Source organism: Pongo pygmaeus, chromosome 13 (assembly GCF_028885625.2).
Source record: "Pongo pygmaeus isolate AG05252 chromosome 13, NHGRI_mPonPyg2-v2.0_pri, whole genome shotgun sequence".
Classification (NCBI taxonomy): domain Eukaryota; kingdom Metazoa; phylum Chordata; class Mammalia; order Primates; family Hominidae; genus Pongo; species Pongo pygmaeus.
The window spans coordinates 27,521,200-27,540,950 of record NC_072386.2 but is presented as its reverse complement, the minus strand read 5'-3'; the positions used below and the strand labels follow the sequence as shown (position 1 = coordinate 27,540,950).

Genomic DNA, 19,751 nt, shown 5'->3' with positions numbered 1-19,751 from the left:
TACTCCATAAAATTGGAAGCATTGAGCAACTTTCCACCTGATGTATAGAAGTCAATCTAGGAACACATCAATCATGAAAAAGCAAGGAAATGTGTCACCTTTAAAGGTAAATAATAATTCTCCAGTAACCAAACCCGATCATAAGGAAGCATATGAAATGTCAGAAAAATAATTCAAAATAATAATCTTAAGGACATATAAGCAAAGGCAGGTAGACAACTCAATGAAATTAAAAATGCAATTCATAATTTGAGTGAGAAATTTGACAAAGAGGTGGATACAAAAAAGAACCAAATAGAAATCCTAAAGTTAAAGAATTCAATGAATTAAATAAAAATTACAACTGAGAACTCCAACTACAGACTAGACCAAGCAGAAGACAGAATTTCTGAACATGAAAATAGTCTTTTCCAATAACACAGGCAGACAAAATAGAAAAAATAATGAAAAAAATAAAGAACGCCTACAGGATTGTATTAGTCAGTTTTCATACTTCTGTAAAGAATCCTTGAGTCTGGGCAATTTACAAAAGAAAGTAGTTTAATTGACTCACAGTTACACATGGCTGTGGTAGCCTCAGGAAACTTACAGTCATGGTGGAAGATAAAGGGGAGGCAAGTACATCTTACGTGGTGACAGGAAAGACAGAGGGAGAAGGAGGAAGCACCAGGCATTCATCAAACAACTAGATCTTGTGAGAACTACTGCACGATCATGAGAACAGAATGGAGAAACTGCCCCATGATCCAATCACCTCCCATCAGGTTGCTCCCTTGACACATGGAGATTACAATTCAAGATGAGATTTGGGTGGATATACAGAGCCAAACCATATCAAGGATTTATGTGATACCATTAAGCAAATAAATATGCACATTATGGAAATTTCAGAAGAGAGATGAAAAGGTGAGGAAAACATATTTAATGAAATAAAAGCAAAAAACTTCCCAAGTCCTGGGAGAAAAATGAGCATTCAGGAAGATAGACATCCAGGAAGCTCAAAAAAATCTCAAATAGATTCAAGCCAAGCAGATCACTTCTGAGGCATCATATAGTCAAATTGTCAAAAGTGAAAGGCAAACAAAACATTTAAAAGCAACATGAGAAAAGCATCAAGTCAGACATATGGGAATCTCTTTTAGGATAATAGTGGATTTTTCAGTAGAGACCTCACAGGCCAGGAAATAATGGGATGATATATTCAAAGTACTGAAAGAAAAAAACGACAGCCTGTCTGTCAAGAATGTTATATCCAGCAAAACTATCCTTCTGAAATGAAACAGAAACAACATATTTCATACACAAGTAAAAATGAAAGAAATTCATCACCACTACACCAGCCTTACAAGAAATGCTAAAGGAAGTCATGTTTGGAAGTATAAAGATAATAACTATCATTATTAAAGTATATAAAACTATAAAACAAGTTGGTGGAGCTGATACACAAAGAAGAGAGAGAAATGAATAAAACATATAATTACAGAAAATCACCCAACTACAAAAATAAAAAAAACACAGTACAAGACGAATTAAAGTATATACAAAACAACCAGAAAACAATAAATTGACAAAAGTAAGTCTCCACCTATCCATAATAACCTTAAATATAAACGCAAATGGATTAAATTCCCCAGTTAAAATACATAGAATAGCTGAACAGATTAAAACAAAACAAAACAAGACCTAACCTATGTGCCTATAACAAATTATCTCACCTCGGAAGACTCATATATACTGAAAGGGAAGGGATGGAAAAACATACTCCATGAAAATAGAAAGTGAGCAGGAGCAGCCATAGTTATATCAAAGTAGATTTGAAGTTAAAAGCTGTAAAAGGAGACACAGAAGAAAATTATATAATAATAAAAGAATCAATTTAGCAATTACTATATTTAGCAAGTATATATGCACCTAACATTGGATGACCCAGACATGTAAGGCAAATATTATTAAAACTGAAGGGAGAAGTAGACCTCAATACAATAATAGCTGGGGTCCTTAACACCCTACTCTCAGCATTGAACACATTATCTAGGCAGGAAATCAACAAAGAAACATTGATTTTAAATTGTACCATTGGGAAAATAGACCTAAGATATTTATAGAACTTTTCACTCAGCTGCAAAATAACACATATATTTTTATCAGCGCTTGGAGCATCTCAAGGTTAAGACATATGTCAGGACACAAAACAAGTCTCCATAACATTTAAAAAAATTGAAATCACATCTAGTGTCTTCTCAGACAACAATGGAATAAAACCATACACCAAAAAAATGAGAAATATTTGAAACTATACAAATACATAGAAATTAAACAACATGCTTCTGAATGATAAATAGGTGAAGAGAATAATTAAAAATAAAATTTCTTTAAATTTTATTGAGACAAATGAAACCAGAAACACAATGCATCAAAACCTTTGGGACTCAGAAAAAAACAATACTAAGAGGAAAGTTTAGAGTGATAAATGACTACATCAAAAAACTAGTAAGATTTCAAATAAATTACCTAATAATATCTCTTTTAAAAAGTAAGAAAAACCCCAAAATTAGTAAAAGAAAAGAAACAATAAAGATTAGAGCAGAAATCAAAACCAAAAGTTAAGAAAAAAATGCAAAAGAAGAACAAAAAAATTGGTTTTTTGCAATGATAAATAAAATCAATAAACTATTAGATAGACATAAAAAGACACAAATAAATAAAATTAGAAACAAAAAGGAGACATCACAATTATTAGCACCAAAATACAAGTTATTAACAGAGACTGCTATGAATAACCATACACTAACAAACTAGAAAATCTACAGGAAATGGATAAATTCCTGTACAAATACAACCTACCAATGTTGAACCAAGAAGAAATAGAAATCCTAAACAGGTCAATAACAATTAACAAGATGGAATCAGTAATAAGCCTCCCCACAAAGAAAAGTCCCAGATTGTATGCCTTTACTGCTGATTTTACTGGATCTTAAAAAAAAAAAAAAGTTATGCCAACTCTTCTCAAACTATTATGAAAAAGTGAAGCAGAGTAAATTCTTCCTAACTCTTTTTATAACACTAGCATAACTCTGATACCAAAACCAGACACACACACACATATACACACACACACACACCCCCCAGACCAATATCTCCACAGAACATAGATGAGATGAAAAAATTCTCAACAAAATACTATCAAACCGAACTCAACAACACATCAAAAATATAACACACCATGATCAAGTGAGTTTTATCCCAGGAATGCAAGATTGGTCCAACATATGCAAATCAATAAATGTCATGTCATCCATCACATCAATAGAATGAAGGAGAAAAACTGTATAATTATCTCGGTAGAGATTCAGGGAAAGCTTTTGATAAAATTCAACTTTGCTTATAAATTTTAAATAATATTAAACAAAAAAAGAATAACAACAAGTTTTAAAAGAACAAGAATGCACTTTGATTAGGTAGATGTGAGTATCAGATTTACTACAATATGTTATCAAAACTGTTCAGTTTTTAGAAATAAATATGAGATGTGCAAAGACACAGGAAAATATGCCTGAAACACAGGGTAGTGGAAAGTAGCTGTTAAATGACCTTGAGAAGGCCTAGATTTTAGGCTTCATAGAGATTTTAAATGATCTAGCAAAATGTATTAATAGAACTAAATAAATTATATCTAAAAATAAAATGATAAGAATGCTGCCTCACGAAATAGAGAATATTAGTAAAGAGATAAAATTATAAGAAAGTATCAAATAGAAATTCTAGTAATTAAAAGTATAACTGAAATGGAAATTTATCAAAATTTCAACAACACATTTGAGCTGGCAGATGAATTCATGAACAACACTGAAGATAGGTCAATAGGGACTATTCAGTCTGAGAAGCAGAAAAAAATATGAACAGATCCTCAGAGACACGTGGGCCCATACAAATTGTGTCAACATCCACATAATGCAATACCAGAGAAAAGACAAGAAAAATTTTTAAAGAAGTATTTTCCAAAACACTCTCAAGTTGTATAAAAGACACAAATCTTCAAATTCAAGAAGCTCAGATAGAATAAATTTACCTGAGATTCCAGGTAGAATAAGTCTAACAAGTTAATCGATGACAATAAATGAAAAATACAAATCCTTGAAAGCAGCAAGAAGGGTTAACTTAACCTATTGCAGAGATCCTTGGTAAAATTAATCACTGACTTCTCATCAGAAACCCTGGATATTAGAAGACAGTGGAATGACATGTTCAATATGTCTCAAGACTGTAAGCTGAGAATTCTATATCTAGCTAAAATCTCATGCAAAAATAAAAAAGAAGTTAAGACATGCCCAATGAAATGAAAAGAGAGAGAGAAGAGAATTTCTTGCTTATAGACTTGCCCTACATGATATATTAAAGTTATTTAGGCTGAAATGAATAAAATGCTTTATGAAACTCAAATTCACATCAAGAAGTAAAGTGCAACAAAAAATAACTACAAAGAAGGCTAGATGCAGTGGCTTACCTGTAGTCACGGCACTTTGGAGGCTGAGAAAGGAGGTTTGCTTGAGCCCAGGTGTTTGAGGAGACCAGCCTGGGCATCATGGAAAAGCCTCATCTATTCAAAAAATACAAAAAAAAAAAAAAATTAGCCAGGCATGGTGGCACATGCCTGTAGTCCCAGCTACTTGGGGGTGCTGAGACCAGAGGATTGTTTGAGCCCAGGATGCGGAGGTTGCAGTGAGCCAAGATTACACCACTGCATTCCAGCCTGGGCAACAGAGCAAGACTTTGTCTCAAAAAAAAGGAAAAGGAAAAGAAAACTACAAAGATAAATATAAAAGCCAGCATAAATGTGGTTTTGTTTGTATTCCTTGCCTTCCTCTGTTTTAGATGACAGCTGCACAAAACAATCATTATAAAACACAGTTAAAAGATTATAATGTATAAACATGTAATTTGTACAGCATTAATAGTAAAAAAAAAAAAGAGAAAACAGATATACTGGAGTATGTTTTTGCGTACTATGAAAATTTACTGTTATTCTGAACTAGACCTTTTAAAATTACGATACTAATTCTCATCCCCATAGCAACCACAAAAAGAAAATCCTCAAACTTTTAGCAAATAAAGCAATTAAAATGGTATGCTGGAACATAACTATTTAACATAAAAAAAGATAGTGATAGAGGAAAAGAGGTAAAAACACATGATACATATAATAACATATAACAAAGTAGATGTAAACCCCACCATATCCAATCAAAAGGCAGAGATCCACAGAATAAATAAGTTATGTTTCAATTCTATGATCCCTACAAGAGACATGTTTAGATTCAAAAAACAAAGAGGTTGAAAGTAAATGGATGAAAAAGATACAATATGCAATCAGTAAACAAAAATGAGCTGCAGTGCTACACTAAGACAGTAAAGACAAAAGTTTTTAGTAAACAATGAGAAAATTTTGTAATGATAAAGGGGTAAATCTACCTTTAAGATTTAATAACTACAAATGCATTTAATAAAGCCCTCAAATTCTGTCAGCAGAAACTGACAGAATTGAAGGAGGAAGAAACAATTGAAAAAAAATTGTTAGAGACCTCAATACTCATTTTCAATACTAGATGGAACAAGTAGGAAGATCACCACAAAACAGAAGGCTTAAACAACTATTGTGGCCACTCCCTAGAGACAGAATAGATGCCTACACACTCAAATTTGGCTCAGATATTGAGATTGGTAACACCACATATGTACCAAGAGTGTATAAAAATGATCTTTTTTTTTAAATTTAAGATATTTATTTTAAAAAGATTACACTATTTTTTGTTTGTTGGTTGATTTTGCTTTTTTTTTTTTTTTCTGAAATGGACTCTCACTCTGTTGCCCAGGCTAGAGTCAGTGGCGCAATCTTGGCTCACTGCAACCTCTGCCTCCTGGGTTCAAGTGATTCTCCTGCCTCAGCTTCCTGAGTAGCTGGGACTACAGGCACACGCCACCATGCCCAGCTAATTTTTGTATTTTTAGTAGAGACGGGGTTTCACCAAATTGACCAGACTGGTATTGAACTCCTGACCTCGTGATTTGCCCACCTTGGCCTCCCAAAGTGCTGGGATTACAGGCATGAGCCACCGCTCCCAGTCCTCACTATGATTTTTATACACTGTTGAAAACAATGACTTTTATTTATTTAAAGGCAGCAGTAGTTCCCATTACTCTCATAATGTTATAGCTAAGCCTTGATTTAGTTCCAGAAAATAAAAAGGGTAAATTTTTAATATTTCCCTAGCTCTATCTGCTGTAAGAGAATTTCAGAGTATGAAGGAAAGACGAAGCAGACATAGAAGAACATTTTTAGGTACTGACCATTTTTCCTTGGAATTTGGTGAAAATTTAGTTTCTTTCCCAAATTCTGCACTTCTATACATAAAAGTACATTTCTATTTTAGTAGCTCTAAAATAACTAGGTGAGAGAGGATTATTACCCATAATAGTAAATAGCAAGTACTTTGGCAAGTCTGAATTAGAGTACAAGTGAAGACATTCACAAACATACTTTTTCCATCTCCTGGATGTGGTATGGTCTTTATGTTAGAATTAAAGCATCACAATTAACTGATTGTAGGGTGCTGGTGGGCAATGCAATCCATCAACATGTCTACCCCAACGGATGTGGAGACATATTGAACAAATATGTTAACCAAAGTGGTCAGGAGAACAAAACACAGAAAACACCATAAAACTGAGGACATTATCTCTTCCTGTCTGAAAAAAGGGGTTCCCTGGAGCACAGAAAGTATTTATCAGGGGAATGCTTCTATTCTGATCACAGGAGGGCTTGATGCAGATTCCGGCCATTCACACACATCTGGCAGCAGGGAATCATATTCACTCCATCATATTCTTTCTTTAACATATTGGGCCTTGTCTTCAGGTTCTGGGTATTGGAAAGCCATTTTATTAGCATATAGGTATTCTGTAACTTTAATAGCAAAGTTAATAGAAACTTTCTGAATATTAGCAAGTGGTGGGTAAAGTCTCCCTTGGGCTAGCTCTTCACCCGTCATGTGGCTTGTCAATGCCTTTGCAGCTTCTAGGAAAACATTGTCACTAATTTGCTGGGTGTTACAGAGAATAGCAGCTAAAGTCACACCTGGAAAAATATATACATTGTTTCCTTGATCTGGTGTAAAGATTCGCCCATCTGTGAGTTTCACTGGCCCAAATGGACGGCCACTGGCAAAGAAACATTTGCCCTCTGTAAGTTTATATGCTTCTTCAGCCGTGCACTCCTGCACTCCGCCTGTGCTGTAGGATTACTTAATGCAAATATTACAGGCCTTTCATTGATAGAGCCAATGGCTCTGATTACATCAGGAGTGAAAAGACAGCCAGCACCTGCAACTCTAATTGTAGTTGAAGTCTTCATTATATTCACTGCACCTTCAAAAGTATCAGGTATGCTCTCTGGGACTGGGTAAGTAAATGGTTCCTGATAACAATCTATTTTTGCTCTCCGCCCCTAAACTAATAAAGCATACTTGTCAAACATCCAGATTTTCTTTTGTGCCTCTCCTTCTGACAGGCCATTTTCTACCATAGACATACTACAAGATTTGCAATTCTAAGAGTAATCTCTCCTGCTCCAAGGAATAAGATTTTGTGTTCGGAGATTGGTTTACTAGTAACTTTTTGTGTTGCAAGAAGACTTACTAGAGCTACTGCAGCTGTCCCTTGAATATCGTCATTGAAAGAGCAACATTTTTATTGGTATTTTCTCAAGAACCTGAATGCATTATGATTTCCAAAACCTTCAAATTGAATGAGTGTGTTCCAGCCATATCTGTCAGCAGTAGCTTTCATAAACTCACCAATCAGATCATCAGACTGTTGTGTGCAATCTCATTTCTGGTACAAGCCCATGTAAAATGTGTCTTTTAAGAGTGCGATATTATCAGTTCCCACATCAATACACACCAGAAGGCATCTATCAGGCCATATTCCTGGACAAACTGTATACAAACAAATTTTTCCTACTGCAATCCCCATTCCATAGACACCCAGATCTCCAAGACCCAGAATTCTCTCTCCATCAGTCACTAAAACAGCCTTAACATGATTTTCTGGCCACTTATCCACAATTGATCTAACATGACCTCTGTCTGAGATGGAAATAAATAATCCCTTAGGTCTTCTAAAGAGATGTCCATACTGGGAGCAGACAAGACCAACCGTCGGTGTATATACAATTGGCATTAAACTCTCAGTGTCATCTTGCAGTATTCTATGAAACTATTTATCATTTCTTTCTTGTATTCCCATTATGTAGATATATTTTTCCGAAGGGCTAGTCATTTTTTTCAAGTTTCTATGGAATCATAAGGCTTGAATATCTTATGTCTGTATTTGGGGAGGTAGAAGCCCTTGAAGACCAAGCATTTGTCGTTCTTGTAAAGTAAGTGCCATTCCCTTGTTTGTAATCTTGGATTCAGCACAAGTGGCTTGCCTTTTTCTTTTATGTGTAAATGTAGACATGCCAAAATACAAGTGGTGGAAACTACGCTTAACCCAGACAACATCTTTTCTTTCACCAGAGGTCTGGTGCCACAATAGGCGGTGCTGTGGGCAAAGAGGCAGCGCCTTGCCGCCCGCCCTGGCAACGCTAAGCTCTCGCGCCGCGGGGCCCTCCCCTTCTGCGAGCCTCCTGGAGTCTGCGCCGACTCAGGCTCGCGCTGGCGCGACAGGCCCCACACTCTGAGGTAGACCAGTGAGAGCGGCCGGTGACGGGAGGGCGCGGGGCCGGGTGGGCACGGCCCACCAGATCTTTTTAAACGTAAATTTTCCTTTTATATTTTTAAATTTTTTTCTTCTATTGGAGGTATTAGCCATTTTCAATTAATTCATATGAATTCTTTATAAATTAAGGTAATTAAAACTTTACGTTATCTGATCCAAATATTTTTCTCTCTTTTCCTTTTTCTTACTCTATTAGCCATAAATGACTGATATGATGTAGTGAAGTACATCAACATTTTCATTCATGGAATCTTTTTTGAATGTATCTGTGGTGTCCTACTTTCCCGGGTTCATACTTTTAACTGCATGTTATCTACATTTGAATATTGCACTGATACCTCTAATGTCTAATCTCACATGATGCCAGCCTTAACTTTATACAGAGCCCTTGGTCATTTGTCTCTATACTTTCACGTTATCGAATAATATGGTTTGGAACTCTGTCCCCACCCAAATCTCAAGTTGAAATGTAATTTCCAGTGCTGTATGTGGGGCCTGGTGGGAAGTGATTGGATCAGAAGAACAGTTTCTTATGTTTTAACACCATTCGCCCTTGGTGCTGTCATCACGATACTGAGTTCTTATGAGATCTGATTGGAGGTCTCAGAAGAAGACAGGATGAGGGAAAGATTGGAACTTCCTAGAGACTTATTGAATGGTTGTGACCAACATGCTGATAGTGATATGGACAGTGAAGTACAGGCTGAGGAGGTCTCAAATGGAAATGAGGAATTTATTGGGAACTGGAGTAAAGGCCACTTCTGCTATGCTTTAACAAAGAGCCTGACGGCATTTTGCCCCTGCTCTATGGATAAGTGGAACTTTGAACTTGAGAGTGATGATTTAGAGTATCTGGTGAGAGAAATTTCTAGGTAGCAAAGCACTCAAGATGTGAACTGGCTGCTTCTAACAATCTATGCTCACATGCCTGAGTAAAGAAATGACCTGAAACTGAACTTACATTTAAAAGAGAAGCAGAGGGTAAAGATTTGCAGCCTGTCCATTTCATAGAAAAGAAAAGCCCATTTTCAGTGGTGGAATTCAAACAGGCTGCAGAAATTTGCATAAGTAAAGAGGAGTCGAGTGCTAATAGCAAAGACAACAGGGAAAGACCTCAAAGGCATTTCAGAGACCTTTGTGGTAGCCTCTCCAATTAGAGGCCACAAAGCCTAGAAGGACAGAATGATTTTGTGGGCCAGGCTCATAGCCCCACTGCCCTGTGCAACCTTGGGATACTCTCTGCATCCCAACCACTCAACCTCCAGCCATAGCTAAAAGGGGCCAAGGTACAGCTGCTTCAGAGGTGCAAGCTATAAGTCTTGGTGGCTTCCACCTGTTGTTAAGCCTGTGGGTGCACAGAATGCAAGAGTTGGGGCTTGAAAGACTCCACTTAGATTTCAGAGGATATATGGAAATGCCTGATGTCCAGGCAGAAGCCTGCTGCAGGGGCAGAGCCCTCACGGAAAATCTCTACTAGGGCAGTGCAGAGGGAATATCTGGAGTTAGATCCTCTACACAGAGTCCCCACTGGGGCACTTCCTAGTGGAGCTGTGAGAAGTGGAGCACCATCCTCCAGACCCCAGAATAGTAGATCCACCAACAGCTTGCACCCTGCACCTGAAAAAGCAGCAAGCACTCAATGCCAGTCCTTGAGAGAAACTGTGGGGGCTAAAACTGTCGAAGCCACAAGAGTAAAACTGCCCAAGGCTTTGGGAGCCCACCCCTTGCACTCATATGCCACGGTGAGACATGGGGTCAAAGGAGATTATTTTGGCGCATTAAGAGTTAATGACTGTCCTATTGGGTTTCAGACATGCATGGGACCTGTAGCTCCTTTAATTGACAGATTTCTCCCTTTTGGATTGGGAGTAATTACTCAATGCCTTTACCTCCACGGTATTTTGGAAGTAACTAATTTGTTTCTTATTTTACAGGCTCATAAGCAGAACAGACTAGCCTTGTCTTGGATGAGACTTTGGACTGTGGACTTTTGAGTTAATAATAGAATGAGTTAAGACTTTGGTGGACTGTTGGGAAGGCATGATTGTATTTTGAAATATGAGAAGGTCTTGAGATTTCAGAGAGGCCAGGTGTGGAATGATGGTTTGTGTCTGTGTCCCCACCCAAATCTCATGCTGCAATGTAACCTCAATGATGAACTTGGGGCCCAGTGGGAGGTTATTTGATCATGGAGGTGGGTTCTGATGATTTAACACCACCCACACTTAGTGTTATCATCACAATAGCGAGTTCTCATGATATCTGGTTGTTTAAAAGTGTGTAGCACCTACCCCTTCTCTCTCTTCCTCCTGTACCAGTCAGGTGAAGCTCCTAGCTCCTCTTTGCCTTCCACCATAATGGGAAACTGTCTGAGTCCTCTCCAGAAGCAAAATCCTCTATGCTTCCTATACAGTCTGCAAAAGTGTGAGTCAACTAGGCCTCTTTTCTTTATAAATTACCCAGTCTCAGGTATTTCTTTATAACAGTGTGAGAATAGACTAATACACCAAGTTAGTCTGATTTTAACCCAGTCAATGGCTGAGGCAACAAACTCACTATGAGAACAGCCAGACAGTACTTTACCACTTGCCCTTAATGCTATGCCTTGTTTCCCTTCCCAGGGCTTCTGTACTATTTCTGAAGCATATATCATATGCTTAGTGTGCATAAACACAAAACTTGGAGGTATCAAGTAGTTACTACTCTTCAGGTCAATCTGTGATTGGAGACAAGGAACTGGTGGATAAATTCATATCCCTTCTTCCTCCTGGACCTCTCATTTGCAGTGCTTTGTATTATATGACCGCTTGGAAGTGCTGTGAGTTTGAGTTATTGGCAGGAGCTTGACCCAAGAATCAGATAATCTAGTTACGCACCTGATATTTGCTCTTGCTCCTTTCATACCTTATTTCCCCATTCCTTCACACTTGCTTCTCAATGACTGCACTTTCTAAGAACACATTTACACATAAACTTTTGCTTCAAGCTCTTGATTTCTGAAAATCCCATATTAAGTAGATGTCCAATAAAAGTCATTAATATGTCAAATATATAAACCATTCATTTTCTTAAACTTACTTTTTCTAGTGTCTCCCCCATCTTATTAAATGGCAACTCCATTTTTCAAGGACCTTGTGCTCAGGATTTTGAAGTAATTCTTGTTTATGCTCTTCTTCTCATTTTTCACATCTAATCATGAGCAAATCATCTTGTATATTCCTTCAAAATACAACTAGAAAATGACTCTCTCTCTCCATCCACACCACAATCTCTCATACTCAAGCCACCATCAACATTCATTGGTATTTTTTTCAGTATCCTTCTATTTGGTCTCATTGTTTTCATATTTGTTATCTACAATCTATTTTCCATATGCAGGGGAAAGATGCTTTTTAAAAAGACACATTGTGTCATGTCACTACTCTTCATTCAGTGCTTCAAAGACTACACTAGCTCAGAGTAAACCTGTGACCTTACAAGAACTTATTAAAGCCCTACTTATTTTAGCCCTTGTTATTTATCTAACCTCATTTTCCTACTACACATTTGGTCTTTACCCCTAGTCACAGACCTCCTTGCTGAATGTTAAATATGCCAAACTCCATCCCCTATTATGGCTCTTTTACTTGCTGTATATTAATACCTTGTTAAATAGATAATTCACTAATTATTTTTGGAATAGTGCCTGACCCATAGTAGTAATATAATAGTTATCACTTGTTATGATATTTTAGATTAGAAATGGTTATTAGTGTTAGTGCCTCAATGTTATCATCATCAGTAAAATGCAGATGTTTTGTTCTTTTGAGTATACGTGAGAATAATATGATAGAGTGATCAATACCAGAAAAACATTATACAAATGCTAATAATTATTTCAAAATTTAACATGTTCATTGCACTAACAATCACTTTTTTTCACATTTCTAAATTTTTACCATCATACATTTAGATGACTAAGTGTTTTATGGTTATAGACTTCAGCATATACCCATGTTAATATGTTACTCACTTCTCCGATCACCTTGTCTTTCATTCCCTTTCCATTATCTAATTAGTATATCCATGCTTGGTCCATTTCCTCCTTCACTCTAGCAACTATTGCGTTGCTTTTTTAAAAAAGTCTCCATTACCATTCTTTTTTAGGTTCACTTCTCACTTTTGTAGGTTCTTTCCCATTTCTCATTTTCTCTTTCTAATATTATGGGATTTCTCAGCCAGTGTTTGATGGCCAAGTTTGGAGTTGTCTATTGCCATGGATACTGTTTCAGCTACTTGCCCACAGGAGGGAGCCCTCTACTTGTTAAAGGTATGTTGGCGGCAGCAACACTTCCTTTCTGGAAAAGGACAGTGGAGCAGGGACTAATTAGCAATAAAGATGTAAGATGGCTTATTTTCCCATATATAGTGTACATCTCATGCTGGTCCAAGTATGGCATTTTCTCTTTCATTAGACTTATGTCAGGACCATACACAATTGGTACTTATATGGCAGAGTATGAAAGGCATCTACATTGCCCTAATAATTCTTCTCACTTTCTTTTACCAGTCATGTTTGTCTCTTTGCATTAAAATCTTAAAATAAAATATCTCGTTAGGTAAAAAGAACCTAATGGAAATGGACATCACCTGGGATAGTTATCATAGGAAAGAAAAAAAAATCAAAATGAGTGGTTCTGAAAGAGGGTAAGGTGTAAATGGGACAAAGCAGTGGAATTCCCAAGATAACTGTGAAATATTTTTTGTAAGGTTTTATCTCTTTAGAAGACTAGAGTGCTTGAAATAAAGGAAATTTCAAGTGAAACTCTCCACATTCACAGTTTTCTTTTGGGGCAATATGTCAAGATGAAAATATTTGTATTCAGGGTAAAAGAGTGATGTGTAAATTGGGAAACCAAGAAATATTATTTTACAGTTATCTGCCACTGTCAGCCCCGTAAATACACTGTAGTTACTCTGAATCCTTGAAGTTCTGGAAGATAGAATTGATCCTTCTGCCTTTCCAGGCAGTCATTTCTGCTCACTCACCTACCCCTGCTGAATATGATTGGGCTTATTGTGAGTTTACAGCTTACAATTATTTCCCTGGCTACACACTTTTCATAACTAATTACAATTTACAGTAAGTAGGAACACAAGATTATGGTTATGCCTAAAATAGTGTATGCTACCTTCTGTAGGCAAAAAATTAAAAAAGATGTTAAAAATCCAAAGAAAGTGTTTAGGTAAAATATGAAGAAGGGGGCATTGGATAGTCAAAGTTGGTGGGGCAAGAAGCACAGTTCTCTTAAAAAAGATTAAGTCTGATGCCTTGTATTTCTTAAGAAACAAGAGAGACATCTATCTGTCCAAATTAATGTGGGGATGAAGTTGGCATAAAAATAAGAAGGCAGCAATTGAAACCATATCTCTTGTTGTGTTTTTATAGTTCTGATCACAAATGCTCATTTATAATAAAGAGTATTAATTTAAAGCAAATGATTAGATTATACACACATAAAATAAGGCCTATATTTTATTATTGAAAAGCATTCTATTATTGAAAAGGCTTTTTATGGTAGAGAAATAGAGATTTAGGATGGCAGACCATCTTCATCAACCCTAAATTGATTATTATAAAACCTACATTAAGTGCAAAAAATGGAGCTGTAATTTCAAATATAAATGATTCAAAACAAAGTGAATTTGATGGATTTTGTGCTTTGTTCATTTTTATTTTTACTCCTCCTTTAAGCAGGATTCTCAAGTCTCACATTGCATGTCCAAGTACTTCCACTTTTAAATGCTGCATTATTATATATGTTGATATTGGAAATCTATTTTATTTGAGTGCCTGAAAGTAATTTAAGAGCCAGAAATTAATGATAGAGGCCAAATTCTTCAAAATAGATTATTACAAAAAGAAGAGATTCCTACTACAAAAAAAAGTCACTATTTTCTATTACAACTAGGACTAAAGGAAAAATTTTTTCATCAAAGCGGAATCACATATGTATTTAAAGCATTTATCTGTTCTCTAACTCAGTAAAGATTTCAGGTTGATTTTTTTCTCATTTATTTCTGACAGAGAAAAGTAGACATTTTAAAATAATAATAATAATAATAATGACATCATAATTTTAAATAATAAAGCAGCTTTTTTTTTTCCCAAAGTAACCCAACAGAAGAGCTATATAGCTGAGATCTGCATGGACTTATGAAATGAAAGAAAACGTGCTCTATTTGTAGCTAAGTTTTTCTGGGGGGCGGGGGATATGTTGGATGTGTCTGGAGGTTCATTAAAACCCCCTAATAATTTTCAAAACATGCTAACTGCAGACACAGGTTGAATTCTAAAACACTTTGTTTTTAATTTTGTATATAAGTCATCACAGAAGCAAAACAGAAGCAAACAAATGAACAAAATTGTAACAAATTAACTGAAGGGTAATAGTCACTAGGGAACCTACCTATATCTCTGTAAAATAACAAAAATACCATCAGCACCATGACAAGAAAAACAACATTTAAAGAATTGAGGAAAAATCTGCTTAAAAATTCTTGCTGAAATGTTTTGGTTTCACCTGAGCAAACCATCAATTCAATGCTACAAGGTGATTGAGCTGATTTTATCTCAAAGCACAATACCTGTGAGCACAGTCTTATTTTGAAAAAAAAAATTACATATAGATACATATATACATATATGTATATTATTTATTTAATATATAATTATTTAACCATATGTTTATTAGAACCTGTTTAAATTATTTAGATTTGCTAGATAATATATGTGACTTTAATTTAGACTACTAAAAAGTGAATTTGTTTTACTTGTTTAATATGAGAATAAAATATTATTTCAATATAAGTTTTACATGATTGCTGATTCAAAGTAGCAAAAATAAATTTTTTTGAGCATGAAAAATTTAAACAGTTATCTATAAAGTCTGGGCTTTGGACAAGTGAGTAATTGGCTTCATCTTTTTGTCCTTTCCTACACTGTTCACCAATTACACATTAGGCTTTTGAAAACCAAGGTGGGAATCTAAATTACAACAGGTTTTTCTCACTTGACCTCTCTTATTTTGCTTCCAGGCTTTAGAAAGATAATTACTTATTTACATCAAAAGGCTTTTGCTAGGTTATTTAAAAAACAAATCTGTTTACTTCTCCTTACAGGTGAAATGATCTAAATTTGTTGGCCTCACATATAAAAAGGATAAATGAATAAAGTCTCTGCATACTCTGCACTCTTACCAACATATCTCCCATGACCCAAAAGCCAGGGATCCCAGAGGAAGGAACTCAGCATTCAAAAACACTAACATTTCATTGTAAGGCAATCATACTTTCCATTTATTTAAAAAGTATCTTGAATTTTTCTTCCTCGGTGCCCTCATTGTTGCACATTGATTCATGGGAGCTTTATGATGGAAATAATTTTCTATACCTGCATGTTTGCTGGCCTTCAACACATACAGTTCTTTCTTTACACTTGATAGCGTTTCAAGGTGTGTGTGTGTGTGTGTGTGTGTGTGTTCTTAGTTGCTGTGTCATTACTTTGGTACTTCTTTTCCATTACTTTTGCTTTGTAATAGGTTGCAAAGTTCTGCAATCTTCTTTCTTCCTAGACAATCCTCACATAAATCTTGGCATCAAGTCCTCTTTGTTCCACATTCCACCAAATCCCATGCTGTAGCCTTACTCCCAATGATATACTTCAGGACATGATCACAACTTCATCACTTTGCAAAACGTTGAAGTGAAGTTGTGCAATAATAACACTAACTGCCATTCATTAAGTAAACCTGTAATTCAGCAGGTTAAACCCTTGCAACCCCTTTCGTCTTTGTCTGGTGGAAGATATGTCTTTTCCAGAAAACCATCTTGAAGTAATCAACCCTTCTTTATCTGTTGAATTCTGCTATCTATCACAGTCGTTATTGCAGGTTTGTCCATGGATTTGTATACATTTGTCTTTCTTGATGCCCTAGATGTAAACTCATTAAGGGCTATATATATATATATATATATATATATATATATATATATATTTATTTATTATTATTATACTTTAAGTTCTAGGGTACATGTGCACAACGTGCAGGTTTGTTACATATGTATACATGTGCCATGTTGGTGTGCTGCACCCATTAACTCATCATTTACATTAGGTATATCTCCTAATGCTATCCCCCCCGCTCCCCCCACTCCACAACAGGCCCCGGTGTGTGATGTTCCCCTTCCTGTGTCCAAGTTTTCTCATTGTTCAATTCCCACCTATGAGTGAGAACAATGCGGTGTTTGGTTTTTTGTCCTTGCGATAGTTTGCTGAGAATGATGGTTTCCAGCTTCATCCATGTCCCATTAGCTAGAACTATACTAGATATGTAATAGATTTTAATAAATATTTTTTTCAATAAATAAATCCTTACAACAATACAGTAATGTAGGGATCATTAGCACATTTTAATTTGAGAAACTCACGACTGGGAGGTTAAGTAAATATTCCCAGCTCTTATTGAGACTAAAACCTCAGATAAGTCTAATGCTTATACTTGTTCTTTTTTACCTTTTCTTTATTTTTTTCTTTTTTCTTTTTTTGAGACAGTCTCTCACTTTGTTGCCCAGGCTGCAGTGTGCAGTAGCAGGATCATAGCTCACTACAGTCTCATACTACCCGGCTCAAGTGAGACTCCCACCTCAGCTTCCTAAGTAGTTGGGATCAAAGGCTTGTGTCACTATGCTCAGCTGATTTTTTACTGGGGTCGGGGACAGGGTTTGACTTTGTTGTCCAAGCTTGTCTTGACCTCCTGGGCTCAAGTCATCCTCTCACATCAGCCTCCCGACTAGCTAGGATTAGAGGCACATGTCATCACGCACAGCTAACTTTTTAAAAATTGTGTGTAGAGATGGAGTCTTTCTATGCTACCCAGGCTGGTCTCAAACTTCCGGCCTCAAGTGATACTCCTCCCTCAGCCTCCCAAAGTACTGGGATTTCAGACATGAGCCACTGTGCCTGGCCATTTTTTTACTTTTGTTAAATCCTATGTGACCTAATATTCTGATTTCATCATTTACAGAATTGAGTTTGTATTTTTGGCATTTTGGTTGTTATTATTCGATATGGTTTGGCTCTGTGTCCCCACCCAAATCTCACCTTGAGTTGTAATAATTCCCACATGTCAAGGGTGGGACAAGGTGGAGATAATTGAATAATGGGGCTGGTTTCCCTAATGCTGTTCTCATGATACTGAGTGAGTTTTCACAAGATCTGATGGTTTTACAAGGGGCTTCCCCCTTTGTTGGGCACTCATTCTCTCTCTTGCTGCACTGTGAAGAGGTAACTTTGGCCATGATTGTAAGTTTCCTGAGGCCTCCCCAGCCATGCAGAACTGTGAGTCAATTAAACCTTTCCTTTATAAATTACCCAGTCACAGGCAGTTCTTTATAACAGTGTGAGAATGGACTAATATACTGTTATTTTCATTTTTACTCCAGATGCATATTCAGAATGAAAATAATGTTTTAGAAAACTAAATAGAAAAAAATGTAACTGAATGAGAATGACTTGTTTTGGATCATCCGAATGGGGAGTATCAATATTTGGATGAAATCAAATTAGATAGGTAAAATAGTAAATATTGAGATTGAAAAATTGAAATGAGGTATTCAACATTATACTTAAAAACAGAGTGCAAGATTCTAATCACACTATTTTTGAACAGAGGAGAAAAAGAGATGTTGAAATTAGCCTAGTAGCCAGAATTATTTTCCCTAGGGGAAATACTTCTAAGGCAGTTACTGTGGTTCTGAATCTATAGTTTTGCTTTGTTTTTATTGGTGCTTTTTTTTCCCCAACCCTTCAAAATGTAGCTATCAGGAAATGTTATTACAACCTATTCAATTTTAGCTGGCCTTCATTAAAGGCTAATCGGCCCTTGTAATCTATTTTATATGTTTCTGTACGATTTGCTGAATTGTTTTCTCAAAATAACATTTTTAATATGTTCAGCAATAACCACAAGTATACTTGTGAACTCGATAAAAAATAACATTAAATGTTCATGTCCCCAAGTACTCATAAGAACAAGAGAACTTCCCAGAGAATACTATATAGAAAGGAATTTTGTCTATACCAACATACCTCAGAGATATTGCAGGTTTGATTTCAGACCACTATGATAGAGAGCAACACAAATTTTTTGCTTTCTAAGTGCATATAAAATTTATGTTTATACTATATTATGGTCTATTAAGTGTGCAATAACATTATGTTTAAAACATTTTTTATACTTTAACTTAGAAGTATTTTATTGCTATAAAATGCTAACGATTATCTGAGCCTTCAGGGAGTCCCAATTTTTTGCTGGTAGAGGGACTTACCTCCTGTTGTTGGCTACTGACTAATCATGGTGGTGGTTGCTGAAGTCTGGGACATCCGTGACAATTTATTTAAATAAGACAACAATGAAGTTTACCCCATTGATTGACTATTTCTTTCACAAATGATTTCTCTGTAAAATGAAATGCTGCCTAATAACATTTTACCCAGTAGAAATTCCTTCAAAATTAAAGTGATTTCTCTCAAATCCTGCCACTGCTTTACCAACTAAGTTCATAAAATATTCTAAATACTTTGTTGTCTTTTCAATGATGTTTACAGCATCTTCACCAAGGGCAGTTTCCATCCCAAGAAACCACTTTATTTGCTCATCTGTAAGAAGCAACTTCTCATTTGTTCAATTTCACCATGGGATTGCAGCGATTCTGTGACAGCTACAGGTTCTATTTCTCAACCTATTCTCTTGTTATTTCCATCATGTCTGTGGTTCCTTCCTCCACTGAAGTCTTCAACTCCTCAAAGTCACTCATAGGGGTTGGAATCAACCTCTTTCAAAATCCTGTTTATGTTGCATTTTTGATCTCCATTATAAATCACAAATGTTTTTAATGGCACCTAGAATTGTGAATTCTTTCCAGAGGTTTTCAAT

General features: G+C 36.0%; 1 pseudogene; it reads right to left on the bottom strand.

The window, feature by feature from the left end:
- Window positions 1-6,768: 6,768 nt before the first annotated feature.
- LOC129044536 (NAD-dependent malic enzyme, mitochondrial-like) lies at window positions 6,769-8,558 on the bottom strand (annotated as a pseudogene).
- Window positions 8,559-19,751: the final 11,193 nt, after the last annotated feature.